General features: G+C 46.2%; 1 long non-coding RNA gene across 2 annotated transcripts; it reads left to right on the top strand.

The window, feature by feature from the left end:
* The first annotated feature begins 2,420 nt into the window (after positions 1-2,420).
* LOC132027193 (uncharacterized) lies at positions 2,421-17,408 on the top strand. Of its 2 annotated transcripts, none has more exons than XR_009407084.1 (3): positions 2,421-2,924; positions 4,173-4,478; positions 16,686-17,408. It is a non-coding gene; the product is annotated as an uncharacterized LOC132027193 (long non-coding RNA). The 2 variants fall into 2 exon arrangements; XR_009407085.1 differs by lacking the exon at positions 16,686-17,408 and adding an exon at positions 4,930-5,100.
* The last annotated feature ends 42 nt before the right edge of the window (positions 17,409-17,450 follow it).

Here is a 17,450-nt window from a genome sequence, read left to right as displayed (position 1 = left end):
CAACAATGTCCAGAAGAGGGGTGACCAATGTATCTTGTGCATCGTGAGCCCTTGTCTAACTCACTGGACCTCAGTAGACTGAGTTGGCTCATTGCCTGTCCTTAAACCAATTCTTTTCTCTGAGAAAATGCCACACGTGGATTCCAGATTTCTGAATCACTGATATAATAGAAGAAATATCCAAATTGGTTTTTATCAGTCAGGATTCTCTCTTTTCCTGCTCCCTTGGAGCTGAGGGTCAATGCCCCAAGGTACTTCAGAATGTCTGAGAGAAAGTAGAGAGTGTGCTGAATGGACAGCACAACTTCCTTTAATAGTTTACTTCATAGTACCCCGTACACCATTGTTTTGATCATCACAGATGTTAGTTTGAATAAATGTGTGTAAATGAGTAAATGAATCAGTAGGGTTCCCCTTGCTAGGAAAGGAAAGAAGGATGTCCAAGAAAGTTGGGAAAGCCTATAAATCCATGGCATCTTAAGGTTTGTCACCACCAGAGCCCAGGGCGGTGGTCTAGAAAGAATTTCTAGAAATTGATTAAGTGAATGATGAATGTATTAGTCAGTGTTCTTCAGAGAAACAGAACTAATAGGATGTATAGATTAAGAGATTTATGATAAAGAATTGACTCACATGATTATGGCGAATGAGAAATCCAAACCCGGGAGAGCCGACGTTATTGTTCTAGTCCGAGTCTGAAGGCCTGAGAACCAGGAGAGCCAGTGGTATAAATCCCAGCCTGAGTCTGAGTCTGAAGGCAGAAGACTTATGTTCCAGCTTAAAGACAGTCAGGCAGAGAAAGAAAATTCTTTCTTATTCAGCCTGTTATTCTGTTTAGGCCTTCAACAGATTAGATGATGCCCACCACGCCAGGTAGAGCAATCTGCTTTACTCAGTGTACCAGTTCCAATGGTAATCACATCCAAAAACACTCTCATAGACATATCCAGAACTAATGTTTAACCAAGTATCTGGACACCCTGTGGCCCAGTCAAGGTGACATGTAAAAATTAACCATCACAGTGGGTTTTAGTCAAATTGTATGCATGACAAGGAGGTCAGACTCATCCTTTGGCCATTCAATTGTTCACATTTTCACTGATCTCCTACTCCACAGACTGTGTTTGGAGGTGGGAATAAGATGGGGAAGTGATGCAGATATGCTCCCCGATCTCAGGGAAGTAGGGGGTGGTGTAGATGTTAAGTAGCTAATTAGCTACCCTCCGCTGGTAGGGCCTCTCTCACTGCTCAACCTCCAACGCTCCACAGAGACTGAGCATCAACCTCCTCTGGGTCCGGGGTCCTTTGAGGTCGTGGCAATAATAAAACCGATCTAAGAGTACTGCCCTAGATGCCTGCACTCAATCATTTAAACCTCAAGCAGCTCTGTGCAGCAGGTGCTAGGACACTCCCCACTGATCAGAGAGGTTAGCTAATTTGCCTAAGGACACAGAGCTGGTAAGTGGTAGAGTGGAGACCTGAACCAGTCAATGCCATGTCAGAAGGCAGACTCCTAGCCACCCTGCTATGTCATGCCCTCAAGTGGCTATTTCTATTTTACAGATAAGAAGACTGAGGCTCAGGCTCAGGCTCAGGGTTTGCCCAAGGCCATGGAGTTTAGGAGCTGACTCTGAATGCAGGCAGGCAGCAGAAGCCGAGCTTCCCATCGCGGTTCCACACCACCCTGCAGAGCCCTCTGTCTAGGCACCAGGCATTCTGCATAGTGCGTAGCCGTCCACATGCCTGTCCCCACTCTCCAGTGGACAGGTTCCTCAAGACTAAAGATCCAACCCATTTGGCACCTTTTTTCAGTTCCAGCACAGTTTTGTCATTTAATCCAATACCCAAGTGTTTGTTGAATGAATAAAACTACTAAAAAAAAAAAAAAGAAAGAAAAGAAAAAGAAAGAAAGAAAGGATGAATGAATGTATGACGGTTAGTGAAATTTCCAGACTTGGGGTACGACCTGTGATAAGGGGGGACTTAGAAATATTCTTTGGAAACTGGGGATGCGTGTGAGCCTCTGTGTCCTCAGCCGCAGGAAGAAACAAAACCCTGGACAAGGAAGACAGAGAGAAAATGGGGCGTAGCAAGGAATCTGGGTTGGATTCCATGACGTCACCCTCAAGCTGGATGTCTGGGCTGGTAAACAAAGGTTCTTGTGACATGGGCCCGGGCTGCGCGGCCCACCCAGCCGGCGTGGGGGAGTGAGTTAAAGTGGCCTGCCTCAACCCTGGCCTCCACCCCAAGCTTTAGCCCAGACGCCTCTGCATTCAGCAGGTATCTCGTCCAAGGGAAAACCAGGACAGGAAATCATGTTGCCATGGAGACCAGAGAGGCCCTTCCAGACACAGGGGAAAATAAACACGTTCTGGTTGGACTTAACCCCAGCAAAGCCAGGGTAGCCTCACCTCCTAGGCTGAGAGATCTTGCTTTTCTCTACAAATGCCCAGGAGCCTCTCCTCCAAGGGCTTTCGGCACCATGGGCTCTGTGAGCCTGTGCCCCCTTAAAGTTCTCTGCGGGCAGGGTCACCCTGGGGCTGAGGGAGGAAGCCATTGCTTTTGCCCAGACCTAAGATCTCCTCAGTCTCCTTCACGGCCGAGAGCTTCATGCTGACAAGGACTAATGCCGGGCACATTTCTACACACCGCTGGTCTACGAACTCCTTCGATCCCCATGACAACCGAGTGAGAAAGACCTTGTTGTTATTATTATCATGCCTATTTTACTGACCAAGAAACTGAGACACAGAGAGACTAAGTGACCTGATCAAGATCTTCAGATAGTTGACGGCAGCACTAGAATATGAGGCACTTTGAGATTCCCCGGGTCAACAGAGAGCATTGCATGCTGAAACCTCCGAAGCTAGCTGTGTGACCCTGCACTGGTTAAGTCCCCTCTCTGAGCTGCAGTTTTCCCCTCGGTATGTGGGCATCTACCTCTGGTATGGGGTTAAGTCTGAGGCACATTTATTGAGCACTCCCTGTATGCTAGGCCCTATGTTGGGCCTCGAAAGTACAGTGGGAAGGAAGACAGATGTAATCGCACAATCGCACTGGGGGCAGGTGCCTTCAGCACCGGGGGGGGGGGGCGCCCTTCTGGAAGCCCTGAGGCAGGAAAAGGGTTGGCCCTGAAGAACTGGGAAAAGGCCAGAGGGACTGTAGTTCCCAGCACCGTGGAGCTGAGTGCCAGAAGCTGCATCACACAGGCTCACGGCAGATTTATCTTAACCAGGGACAGTGGCGTTTGTTCCCAGGCCTGATTCTGAGGGGTGAACATAGAAGCAAGTCAGGTTTCATGTGTGCTGCTAGGGGGTCTGTTGCGCCTGAAGGGGCCACCACTAAGGGTTGGCTAATTACAGACTAAGGGCTAAACCTGGCTTGCCGCTTGTTTGTTGTTGTTGTTCATTGTTTTTTAAGGTTTTATTTGAGAGAGAGAAAGAGCACGAGAGACAGTGAGCACAAATGGAGTGGGGAGGCTCGGCTCCATCTCCAGATCCCCGGATCATGACCTGAACCGAAGGCACAGTCCTCATCCACTGAGCCACCCAGGCGCCCTGCCACTGGTCTTTGTATGGCCTGTGGACTGAGAGTTATCTTAGAAATTTTAAGTCATTGAAAAAGAATCCAAAGAAATACTATTTTCTGACATGAAATTCAGATATCAGTGTCCATACATAAAGGTTTACTGGAAACCAGCCACACCCACATTTACAGATGGTCTCTGGCTGCTTTTGCTCTGGGAAGACAGCGGTGGGTAGTGGTGACAGAGGTGAATGGCGCACAAAGCCCAAAGTATTGATGCTTGGCCCTTTATAGCCCTGGACAAGATGCCTCTGGCTTTGGGTGAGCAGAGTCTCACTAAGGAGAGATGGTACCTCAGGAGTTCTTCAGGGGAGCGAGGCCAGGAGGCAGCAGCCCTCGGTGAGTCAGAATAGACACGATAAAAAATGAGCTGGGCACTCTACGTTGTCACGCATAAAGCCCTCCCAACAGTCCTTCTGAGGTAAAAACCAGGATTACCCTAACTTTCCAGAGGGAGAAACAGGACCAGGAGGAGCTAAGGAGCCTGCCCAAGGTTACAGAGCTGGTAGGGGACAGAGCGGGGACCTGAGCGGGAGCAGCCGTGTCCAGAACTGGACTTTCAGCCTGTGTTCTGCCCTCTCCTCCAGGTGTGCCCCCGTGGTGGCATGGCTGGCGTGGAGGCGTGGCTGGCGCGGCTGGGGACTTGTCCGCCGCACCCCACCTGAGCTACCACCTCACACGTCACAGAGGCTGCGCAGAGTCTGATCCACAGCTTCGCCCTGTGTTGCGGAATTTTGACATTTGACAACAGGTTTGTGCTGACTGTTGCCTTCTTGCCATCGGATCCAAACTCTGTAGCCTTGAAGAGTACAGAGCTCAGGAGCCCTCAAGACCTACTGTGACCTTAGGCAAGGGAGTTCATCTCTCTGAGCCTCAGTTTCCTCCACTGAAATGTAAGTGCCTGCCTTGAAAAATTGCTGTGAGGTTTACATCCAATGACACGTTTATTGAGCATTTACTATATGCTCTATGCGTCATGCTCCAGAAGGCCAAGTATACAGGCGATTCAAAGGGCTCCCTTACCCTCTGGCTTCCCACTGGTTTTGACTCCAGAGGGAGTCCCAGAAGATGACTGGGGAGGAGGGAAGGAGGAGTGGGAAGTTGGGATATTACGTTGGCAGCTTCCAGGCATTTGGGTGGCTCAGAGGGGTAAGCATCTGCCTTCAGCTCAGGTCACGATCCCAGGGTCCTGGGATTGAGCCCCACAATGGGCTCCCTATTCAGCAGGGACACTACTTCTTCCTCTCTCTCTGCCTCTCCCCCTGCTTGTTGTGCTCTCTAATAAATAAGTTTTCTAAAAATCTTAAAAAAAATTTGCCAGCTTCCTCCCTCTCTGATCTCTAGGTGGCCTAGAAGGACAGCTCCTGCGAGGCAACCTTCTCCACCTGTGCCCCTCTGTGTCCTGGTTATGGTCCTTCGCCTCTCTTCTGTTGGCCTCTGCAGGCCTAGGGTGATAACAGAGCCTGCTGTACTTAGTCCTTGAGGATGCCTGTGGCATTGCAATACCCTACTCTCCTTCAGGAAGTGTCCCTTTATTAAATGCTCCTTGAATCACCTCATTTGAGTGTGTCTTCTCTCTCCTGCTGGGACCCTGACTATTGTTTTCTTCATTTATATTGATCTCTCAAGGGCACGGGTAAGCTCAGTGCACTGTGCCTGGTCTCCAGCTCCCCAATACAACATTGATAGTTAAAGAGCCAATGCCACCTAATGTCAGAGATTAATTATATCCCACACTGCTGGGGGCATGAGGGGACACAGGCACTTGTGCATACTGATGGGTAGGAATGTAATACAGTAGACTCTAAATGCAGAGGTATTTGGCAACATGTTGCAAGATTTAAAGACAGCCCTTTTGAATCTGTGACTTCATTTTTTAGGAATCCATCTCAGGGAAATAATCATATTAGTATGAAAAGATGTCCTACTGCAGAATCAAACCAACTGTCCATCAGTAGTGACAGACAAATGAATGCACTTGATGGATATTTTTTGAGTAACTACTAAGCTTCAAGCATTGTGCTTGAAGTAGTCAAAAAAATTAATAGTTCTCTACATATGAGCATAGAGAGATGCGCACAATATATGGGTAGTAGAAAAAAATCAGGCTACAGAACAGTAAGTAAAATAGGATCCCATTTTTATTCATTAGGTTTAGAAAAAAGTATGGAAGAATCTAGAACAAACTGTTCATAATGGTTAACTGGGGAGAAGGAGTTACCACGACTTTGATCTTTTATAGTCTGTATTACTAGAGTAATACTTACCCTTTTCATCAAGTTAAACTTTCTTCAAGTTAAAATTTCAAAAACTAGAGAAAGACAGAGTTTAAGTCCTTCTTAACCACCCCGAGGTAATCATTACTATCTGTGGATATGTTTACTTCCAGAATTATTTTGCATTTTACATGCATTTACATAAACTTACATGTAACTATAGACCATATATTGTGTGTTCTGTTGGACTTTTTTTTCTTTTACATGAATGATACCCTACAATAAGTATTGCTCCGCACTTTGCTTTTTTAAAATCCAGTGTCTTGAAAGCCTTTCCATGTTAGCATAGATGGACTTAGCTTCTCTTAACTACTCCAGAGTATTCATAGTATGAAAATACCACAGTTAACATAATCTATTAGAGGATTTAGAGCTTGCAATTTGAAATTGAGCCTTAGGTCAAGTAATAGTTATCTATATTTACAGAACAAATTACTGTGGATTTAGCAGCTTAAGACAATCAGTATTTATTATCTTACAGTTTCTGTGGATCAGGGTCTCCCGCAAGGTGGCAGGCAAGGTGTTGGTTGGGACTACAGTTTCATCTGATGGCTCAAGTGAGGAAGAATCCAGTTCCCAGCTCACTCACACAGTCGTTGGCAGGTCTCCTTGCTGGCTGTTGGCTGGAAGGTCTTCCTCAGTTCCTTTCCATGAGGGTCTTTCCACTGGATAGCTCACAACATAGTAGCAAGAAAAGGCAGAGAGAGCAAGAAAAGGCATGCAAAATGGAAGCTGGAGTCTCTTTGTCACCTAATCTTAGAAGTGATATTCTGTCACTTCTTTGGCAGATTCAGTTCACTAGGCCCAGCCCAAGTGGAAGGCGAGGAAATTATATAAGGGCATAAACATTAGAAGTCAAGAATCATTGGGAACCATCTTGGAAGTTATCTACCATTGGAAAGGTAATCCAGTGATCACATGAACCATGGATATAAAGAGAGAGAGAAGAGAGGAAGCGTAACCTATTCAAGGAAGGGGCTGTCCATTGATTCAACAAATACATTCTGACCACCAACTTTGTGCCTAGGCACTATCCTAGGTCCTGGGAATAAAATGGTGGACAAGACAGACCAAGCTGAAGACAGACCTCAGGGAGTTTACAGTATAGAAGAAGCAAGACAAAGCAACTAGAGAGATTATGAGCATGAGGAACAAGAAACAGTGGTCATGCAACTTGCAAGGGATTTCACAGGTAGACTCACCGCAGCTGTGACTGGTTGGATGTGGCGAGTGAACAAAGAGGAGGAGTTCAGGATGACTCCCATGTTTCAAGGTTGGGTAACTTATGGACTCTGGTGCCTCTGCTTGAGGGGAAGAAAACTGGAGGGACCATAGAGTTAGGGGAAGATAGTAAGCCCAACATCAGACACGTTGAGTTTAAGGAATGTATGGGACGACCAGGGGATATTTGAGAGTCAATTAGACATGAACCTAGTTGCTCAGAAGTGATGCCTGAACTGGAGACGGAAGATAAGGCATCAGTGGCATGGTGGTTGTATTGAAAGCTCCATCAATGACTGTAGAGAGAATAGAAGGCTGGTGGGATTCCGACAAGAAGGAACATCTAAGGGGTTGTGGAAAGGAAAGGGAAGGGCAAGAGGAAGGAGGAAAAAGGAAAGAGAATATAAAAGAGCAGTCAGAGGGGCTAGGACGGGATGCCAAGGATTCTGCTAGAGAGAAGAATCAGAAAATAAAGGAGTGATCAGCTATGTCAGACAGAGTCAAGAAAGCAAGATGTGTCCCCTGGTGCAAAAAGGAGGTCATCAGTGACCATGATGAGAAGAGATTCAGGGGCAGACTGTGCAAACTGTGAGAACAGTTTCAGAAGTGGTGAGTGAGAAGAGGAGAAGGTTGAGGAGCAGAGATAGTGGGTGCAAATCACCCTGGACTGTTTTCACCCCGCTGGCACATATGTGAATTCTGAGGCATTATCTGAATTAAATGTCCATCCTTGAAGTTATTTTAGCATCTGGGAGGCAGCCAGAAATTCCTTTTTCATTCAGTCCTGTTGCTGTGGTTGGGAATCATTCCATTAAGCAAGAAGAATAGGATTGCTTTTGACAGGTGGGGAAAGAGAAGGAAGAAAAGCCAGGGTGGCACATCCTTCTTGGGCTGTCATTGTGAGGTTGTGTGACCTCCAGTAAACAGAGAAGGAAGGTGTCCAGGAGTACCATGGTGGGTGTGGTGCGAATTCCTGGATCCTATGAGGGTACTCAACATCCCGTATCTAATGTGAATCTTCTTCCAAAGCTGAAATACATTCGTATTTCTTTAGCAACCTAGAACCTTAGGAAATTCTGGCATTTGTTATTTAAGTAGGAAGAATCATAGCTTTCCTTGTGCGAAATATCCTCGCGTACGTCTCTTGCAATTTCCATTTGTTCTCTCTGTCCACCAGAGGCCTTGTTTCTTTGATCTCCCCTACCCCCTTGGGATCAGAAAACTGCATGAAATTGGTGATGTTGGTTGGAGAATTGGAGTGGGTTCACCAAAATTGTAGTTGGTAGACCTTTCCATAACCTTTTGGTGATCCTTTCTAAAAAAGTTTATGAACATGATTGCTCAGATTTAGACCAACATGTACGTGTTGTGTTGTGGGAGGGATGCTTTCAGAGAACATTCGTGCTTAAAAAGGTTAGCCTTCAGGGTGTTAGCTTCTGTCAGAACACACTGACAAGTGTACCTGCTTTTGTGTGCCACTGTGTTGCAATGGAGAGGACAGGATGCTACACCTATCCCCACTATGAGGCTCTATTAATTGCAAAATCCCTTTCTAGTTAGTCTCAGATTATTAATTCCACCCAGGAAAAATGGTACCTCCCTGTTTGTGGGCCCACCAAGTTATTTACTACCATTCTACTTTCAAATCACCTACCAGTTGGAAATAAAAAATAAACCATTGGTAAACCTTAGCATTCTACCTGAATGGCTTTCTGCTGGGAAGTAGCATTTAGAAAGAGGTACCTAGGACTGGAAAATCTCAAAACTCACTTGCCAGGGGCATTTTCATTTTTACCTGTCTTCCAAATAATCATACCCCCATAGCTGTTTTGTTTTTATTTTCAACCATCCTTCCCAACCTCCATCTCGTTTTATTAATCCATGTTCAGATGCTGACCTGCATTTAGGACCCGAAAAGAGTTAGATTTTGTGTAATGTTATTGTCAATAAAAATGATTTGCAATATGTCGATTTTGCTCCTGGGGAGAGACTCATGATGCTTCAAAGTCTGGTGTGATATCCCCTCAACCAGGCTTTGATCATCTCCAGGAGAGTTTGTGTAGCTCCTCCCTTCCATCAGTTCTGGAAAGTGAACCTTTGTTGTGTTCTATCATTAATTTTAGCCTTGAGACTCATTGCCAGTTCTTTCCCACCATAGGGAAGTCAGAAGCTCCATGATCTGGTTCTTTTACTTTTTTCCCTCTCTTGATTAATTTCCTCTGCATTTCCTAAGTTCTTCTTTTGTTGTATTGATACAACTTTCTCCTGTGCATTTCTGCTTTTCCTGCCTTCAGCTGCAATTTTGACGAAGTCGATACTTTTTTGTATCCGTTTCTTCTTTTCACCCTTGGTTTAATATCCGCCCTTTTACCTCCTTGAGTATAGACCGTTTTTCAAACATGCTATCTGCTTGGCAGTAAATCTTTGTTATCTCGAGAAACATTTTCCTCTGAGCTCTTTGGTCTTTGTAATTCGTCTCAGCCTGCTAAATATTTTCACAAATCCCAAGGTTTTATTTTTTATTCATTGATAATCTATTAGTTTACTTTTTTTTGATCCACATATGCATTGCTGGAATGTCTTCAAGATTGAGTAGACACTTCAACCAATACAGATGGCCCCTGATTTTTACGATGGTTCGACTTGGATTTTTTGACTTTACGCTGGTGTGAAAGCCATATGCATTCAGTAGAAACCGTACTTCAGATTTTGAATTTGGATCTTTTCCCGGGCTAGGGAGATGCAGTATGAGCCTCCGTTATGACGCTCGGCGGCGGCAAGCCACAGTTCCTGCTTGGCCACAGGATTACTTTAATACTGTCAGACTTGTTAAGTCTAGTGTTGAAAGTAAATTTTGGACTTGTGCTTTTAAGAAATACTCTCAATAATTTTGCTAATGTTGATGTTGTTATTGATACTGCAGACATTTTGATGCTACAAAAATTACAGACGATAGCTCTCAACTCCCCTTCCTAGGCTACACCCAGAAACATGTTTCAAGGGGTATCAGATGCCAGACCCTGCTGCTAAGAATGTAGTCTAAAGTGGTTGCAATGTAAGCTGCACAGAGGCGGGAACTTTCATCTGTTTTCATTCATAACGGCATTTCTTTAGCCACTGACAGTCCCATAGCTACCTCAGAAAAATAGCTCTTGAATAGGTGAAGGGCTGTTTCACAGCTTGGATGGTGGGATTCTCCCATCACACCAATACCTGCTTCTTTACCATCGCCAAGTACATGGCCCTCTGCAAAGGGAACCCGCGGGTAACTCTAAGGTGAGCAACAGAACAGTGTTCTGGAACACAGGCTTTTTTTTTTTTTTTTTTTTAAGATTTTATTTATTTATTTGTCAGAGAGAGAGTGAGTGAGAGCAAGCACAGGTAGACAGAGTGGAAGGAAGAGTCAGAGGGAGAAGCAGGCTCCCTGTGGAGCAAGGAGCCCGATGTGGGACTCGATCCCAGGACGCTGGGATCATGACCTGAGCCGAAGGCAGCTGCTTAACCAACTGAGCCACCCAGGCGTCCCGGGAACACAGGCTTTGAAGCCAGGTGGCTCAGATCAGAGTTCACTTCTGATGCCTAATAGCTATGTGACCTTGGGCCTTGGACAAGTTACTCAACCTTTCTTTACTTTTATTCACACCTACAATGAAAAAATTTCACGCACAGAGAAAAGTTGAAAGAACAGTACTATGATGACTCATGTGATATACTACTGATAACCTAATGATGAACCACCAGGGTTCAACAGTTGTTGACATTTTGCTATATTTGCTATATATGTGTGTGTGTGCGTAAGTGTGATACTATAACAAAAATCAATATTTGGTCTTTGTCCCAGGTTCCTGGCACATGGCTCCTAAAACATGTGGATCCCTGGGCAACATAAGTGTGCCTTTTGTATGCGAATGAATTACTGGTGGCTGGGGGGGGGGGGGTCCCTAGATAGCTCCAGGACTGGGGATTGGTCACCAGAAAGACCCAGGTATAATGAGATGGTTGGAACTTTCAGCCCCATCCCCAGAGGGGCTGGAGATTTTCGCTCACTGCCAGTGATTTCAGCAATCCTGCCTACGTGATGAAACCTCCATAAGGACCTCCAAATGACAGGGTTCAGAGAGTTTTGGAGTTGGCAAACAACCTGAGAGGCAGGGAGGGTGGTGTGCCCCGAGAGGACACGGAAGCTCCGTGCCCTTCTCCCCTACCCTACCCTGTGTGTGTCTTCCATTTAGCTGTTCCTGAGTTGCACCCTTTGTCATACACTAGTACATATAAGTCCAATGCTTTCCTGACTTCTGTGAGTCATTCTAGCAAACAATCAAAACTGAGGAGGGGACTGTGGGGACAACCTTGAATTTATAGCCTGGCAGTCAGAAGTAGAGGTGACAACCTTGGACTTGTGATTGGTATCTTAATGGGGCAGTCTTGTGCGACAAACCCCTTAACCTGTGGGGTCTGTGCTGACTCTGGGTAGTTAATGTCACAACTGAATTGAATTGTAGGATCCCCCCCCCCCCACCATTAGAGTCCAGAGAAATCAGAGAATAGGCTATTAGGAAATGTCACGGAGTAAGTATATGCACGAGTAAATTATAAGTATCACGACACTTTTTCCGTAAATATTACAGCCCGTGTCACCCAAAAATAAGTACATTGTCCTACATAAGCACAATATTAGTATCAACTTAGTAAAAATTAACAATGATTCCTAATGTCATCTAATATGCAATCCGTATTTAAACTTCACCATGTGTGCCTCAAACATGTTTTATCCTGTTTTTATTCTCCATATCAGGGGGGAAGGTAAGGATCACAAATTGCATTTGGTTACTAATCTCTTTACTCCTCTTTTTTTTTCTAGGAAAGATCCTTACCCTTTTGTAAATGACATCAGTATTTTTGAGGAGTCCAGGCCAACTGTCTTGCAGAATGGCCCATGTTCTGGATTTGTTCTAGGTTGTTCTTCCCTAGGGTGAGACACTTAACCTGTCTATGTCTTAGAATCCCACCTATGAACTGGATATAGGAACAGAGGTTGCCACCTGGCTAGTACAGGCGACCGTAGAGCTGATACGAGGTTCATGTGCGATAACACTTGCAAAGGGCTGCGCGTGGTGTCTAGCACATAGTAAGTACTCAATAAATGGTCAGTTGTCATCATCGGGATCAGCACCTTTATCCTCATCTGCATCATCTCCACTATCATCCTTGGTGCCTAGGCTCCAAGCTGCTTTGACACGGGAACTGTTTTGATTCTTTCCTCACTTTTCTGGGGTATTTTGTACTCATCTTAACCCCTCCGAGGATTGGTGTTTCCCCTTACTTGTTCTCCTAGGGACAGCATCTTTTTTTTTTTTTTTAAAGATTTATTTTTATTTTTGGGATGGGGGAGGGCAGAGGGAGAGAGAAAAGTCCCAAGCAGACTCAGTGCTGAGCACAGAGCCCAACGTGGGGCTCCATCTCACGGCCCTGAGACCATGACCTGAGCTGAAACCAAGAGTTGGACACTTAACTGACTGAGCGACCCCATCGTCCCAAGGGACACCATCTTTCTGCAGAACCACAATCTTATTACCCCCAATGGCTCAGACAATAGGGAGGCGCCAACCAGTGCAATGCCCACCCAAAAAGGAAGGGGGTGCTTTGTCACTGTTGCCCCCTGTGGTGACCTTGATGTTGAGGTGGCTGGTGCAGCTGCTGCAGTGCTGATGGAGGCAGGCTGGGGACAGGAGATTGGCTGGCACGGAAGGTGAGGAATGTGCTGCCAGAACGCTGGGCTCAGAGCCAAATGCTAATGATGGTGGGGGGTTGCTGGTACCCGCTGTCAGGTCATCTAAGGAAGTGCGGGGGCTGGTGGGAGTGGGGGAGGTGAGAGAAACAGGAAAGGTGAGAGGGACTGACAGGTCGGAGAAATCCACTTGTTCCCCTAGGGTCCACCCTCTCTTCAGACCCAAGCTGTCTGGGAGAAATCGTGGCTGTCACCATGGCAACAGCCAGCAGCCGATGCGTGATGCACAGTGTCTTTATTACAGAACCTTGGTCAAGCTTGTGCCAGTATTTTTCCACCTGAATCTCATTTCTTCAGAGGAACGAGAGACCAGAAGCTGGAGATGGCATGGGTGGGGCCGGGGGTATTTGGAGATGGAGTAGAGATGGGGGAGTTCTCAGATATTCTCCTGAAATTCTGGGAATTGTAGTAGATTGAAGAGAAGCAGCTTTTTTTTTTTTTTTAACGTTTTTTTTTTTTTGCCTTGATAAGACATAATTTAAATATTCAAATTGCTTCAGAATTCCCTTAAATTATACATGAATTGCTGAAGCAGAGTTCTCGTTGCCTTTGGAAAGGTACAAGTCGCTGCACTCTGGAAACCCTTGTGGGAGGAGCTGTCTCTGGCCGTGAAGAGCACAAATCTGGGAGTCAGACTGGCCTCAGACTCACAGTTCTGCTACTTCCCAGCCAATTATCTGAGCTCATTAAGCTTCAACATCTCATCTGTAAAGTGAAGGTAGTAAGAGTAGCTTGTAGGGTTGCGATGAGAAAAATGAGCAGATGCATAGGGAATTAAGTCCAATACTTAACCCACATCAGGTGTACAGTAAATGGTTGCGACCATTACTACCACCTCTACTGCTCCTACGACAACCACGCGTCACATTACCATGACCGCTCCTGGTACCATTACTGTTTCTGCTCTTACTATTACTACAGTTGCTACTGTTAGTACTCCGTCTTCCCTCCTTCTCCTACTATCATTGGGAGGATAATGCAATCTGGCTGAGTAAAGGATTATGAATCACTGACAACTCCCTCGTCTCCCACGAATGGTACTGGAGTGCTGAATTTGCCAGCCCCTTTGTGAGGAGCTGGTGTCAAAGACTGGGAAGACCTGGTCGCTGCCCTCACAGACTGTGGGATCCAGTGCCAGACAAAAGCTTGACTCCACCACCACCAAGGGAACCCTATAAGCATAGGAGGATTTTTATTAGAAGAGCTTGTACAGATGATCCGAGTCAGGATTTTCCCAAACTTGTCACTCTACTACCCCTTCTCTATTTTTGTCCTCTCTGAGAACCACCCACATGGATATTTATTTAAGGTTTTCTCCTTCAAACTGGTTCCTTTTTTTATTGGCCAAATAAAGGCGGGTTTGAAGGCAACTTTATAGCGCCATGAAAAATGTAGAACTCGTATCTCTTGCCACGAAAGAAAGTGACTGTAAAAATAAAAATGATGGAAACAATTCAGGGCTAATACTTTTTTTCCTCCTGTAAGGTTCAAGACCTAGGTTCACTTTGTGTCATACAAAAAGGAGGCTGGCAAAGATTCCAGGGGTGTTAAAGACACACCAACATCAAAAGGAAATTTCCCTGTGTGATCAGAAGTATTGAAAAACTGAAGGGAGATTGATGATTTGATGATACCCAGTATTCCCTGCGTGTCGCACCTGAAGTCACTGCTGACCTTGGTGAAGAGCAAATAATGAGCTCTTTTCAGAAGGGGAGGACTGGGGCAAGAAGCAGGCCCGAGAGCAGACCGCGTCTCAGCGGCATCTAAGTGTTCAGGGGCCAAGAAGACAGGTGGGTGCTCCAGGAGGAAGGCAGAGCATCCCGCAACTTGAATAGCTCAGACGCTGACATGTCTGTCAGGAAGGCAGAGAGGGAGTAGACTGACAAGGTCCAAATCATGCAGGCTTTCACAGTGGCACTAAGGGATTCAGATTCCATTCCCCAAGGGAACTATATTAAAGAGCAGAATGACAAGACAGTCACCTGGGCACTAGGCACGGAATCTTCGCGACTCTGAGGTAGACAATACGCCCCGCCCCAGCTGTTGTGCAGCTGAGAAAATGGAGGCTGGCCCAGGTTAAGCAGCTTGCCCAAGTGTGGTAGATTGCAGAAATGACCACAGTGCTCCCTCCCTCCCTGTGGCTGTCACCTTGCAAATGACTTTGCAGCCCTTGCCATCAAGAGAGGAATCTGTTTTCCTGCCCGCTGGCCTTGTGATATTCTGGGCTCAAAGGAATGCAGGGGAAGGGATAAGGGGCCGAGGCCATGCATGGTTCCAGCTGTGCTCCTGGAACCCTGACGTCACCTTGTGGGCAAGGCCTCGCTGGCCTTTTGCGGAGTGAGAGGGACCAGGTGGGGTGGAGCCCAGTTTTTCTGGCTAAGACCCAGGCATGTGACGGAGCCCAGCGAATATCAACAAAGCCACTTCTCCAACGTCCAGCTGACCACAGGCACGTGAGTGAGCCCAGACAAGCCCAGCACAGCCACCCAGCTGACCATAGACCCATGAACAATAGTGTGGTGTTATTTTCAGCCATTTTTTTTTTCTTTTAGACTGGCTTTGGTTAGTAAAAACTACCAAAAATCCCCCAAGATATCTTGATGAATAAATGTTGCAGTTAGGATGTGTTCCTGGGCTGGGCTCTTTTTCCTTTTTCTCAGCCTGTGCTTTAAACACCATTTCTCAGAAACACTCAGAAAGTTTCCAATTTACATGGGTGTGTGTCATTTCTGCAGGACGACTGCTCGCAACTTTCCACTGATTGGGGACCACACATCAGCTGCCTTGTACAGAGGCACTTCACACGGATTTGACTGATACACCAGCAGAGTGTTGGCGGAGGAGGGGCAAAGAAATATCTGTACCCCCTAGAAAATTTCCTGCAAGTCGCACCGCCAGTAGTTCTTTTAAGGCTGCAGTTCTCAGCTAGAAGTGATTTTTGACCCACTAGGGGACATTGGCAGTGTCGGAGACATTTTTTATTGTTACAACTGGGGAATAGGGTGCTACTGGCATTTAGGGGGTAGAAGCCAAAGGGTGCCGCTAAACACATCCTACAATGCACAAGACAACCCCCCAAAACAGAATGACTGGGCCAAAATATCAGCAGTGGTGAGGTTGAGAAACCCTGTCTGAAGGTAACCTGGAAAAAAAGACCATCATGAGGGCTGTGACAGACGCTTCCGAGAACTGGCTCTCCACCCTGTCTATGCATTAGATTCATCCACGGAATTTAAAACAAACAAACAACAACAGCAACAAAAAAAACCCAAACCAAAAACGATGCCCAGCCCCGATTTCCAGAGACTCTGATTCATTTGGGGTTAGGTCATTTAAAAAATTCTTTCCAGGTGATTGGAATGTATGGCTAGGGCGGAAAGCCACTACTTGAGAAAATGTACTATGATAATGAGTCATACAAAGAAGACAGAAAAATGATGCTTAGAAAACGCATTTGCCCCTTCCCCTCGTCAAAATAGCTTGTTCACCCTCGTCGGGGCTCCCCTGGCCATGGATGCTGCTGGCAACCCACCTGTAGGATTCCCTCTGGTCCTGTGGCTTACCCCCCCCCCCCCAATCCCTGTTTCTGTCTGTCTTCATGTTTGTTCCCTGCCACCCTTGCCCCAAACGAATACTTTTTCTCTGATGCAAATCTATGTGCTCACAGCAAGCGCTTACAGAAAGTATTTCAGGACTTCTCCTAGGCTTTTCTTGGAGATTTGGGGATTACAGGGAGGACACTCTGTCCACAAGACTTTTCTGACATCTCTGTGTTTTCATTCGTCCCTCCCTTCTGTGCCCTGTTCACTCTGCAGGCTGGGGATGGTCAAATGCTGCACATTTCACAAAGAAGACTGGCTTTGGAGCTGCCCCTGGAAGATGACCTGTAAGCCCTTGGAACCACCTGCGTGAGAAGAGTGTCTTTGGATACTTGAAGCCTTGGGCCCTGTTGGACAGTTTATGCAAACTGTGATTTGTGGTGGGGATTCTGGGCCCTCCTCAGTCCGTGGGACTTCTGGACAGGCTGGAGACGGGGTTATGAGGGGCAGTCACAAAGTCCTGACGTGACTGACCCCCAGTAAAAGCTACAGACACCAAGGCTTCGTGGAGCCTCTCTGGCTGAGAGTAGTCTGTGTGAGTTGTCACACGTCGCTGCCAGGAGAATTAAGTGTCGTCTCCATGATCCCACTGGGAGGTATGACTGAAAGCCAGTGCCTGGGCTCTGCCTGGGCAGGTTTTCCCCTTTGCTGGTTTAATCTGTATCTTTTCACATAACAAACATTAACTGTGACGATACCAGCTTTTCTGAGTTCTGGGAGCCCTTCTAGAAAATCATCAGACCTGAGAGTGGTCTTGGGAATCCCTGACACATCTTCCCAATCCTTGACTTCTGCTTCTTCCAGAATGAACCAGAAGACTCTTCTGTCTGTCTCTTGCAAATTCAGAGCATTTGTATTTCATACTCTCAGTAGTTTATCAAGAAATTTCTTTCAAGTAAATCCAGTGTTCCCTATGGAAGTGATGTTGGTAAAAACAATTTTCTCTAGCTTATCTCCTTTTGCAAACATGCCTAAGAAGTA

This window comes from Mustela nigripes, chromosome 11 (assembly GCF_022355385.1).
Source record: "Mustela nigripes isolate SB6536 chromosome 11, MUSNIG.SB6536, whole genome shotgun sequence".
NCBI classification, from domain to species: Eukaryota; Metazoa; Chordata; class Mammalia; order Carnivora; family Mustelidae; genus Mustela; species Mustela nigripes.
This window is presented reverse-complemented; position numbering and strand designations above follow the sequence as displayed.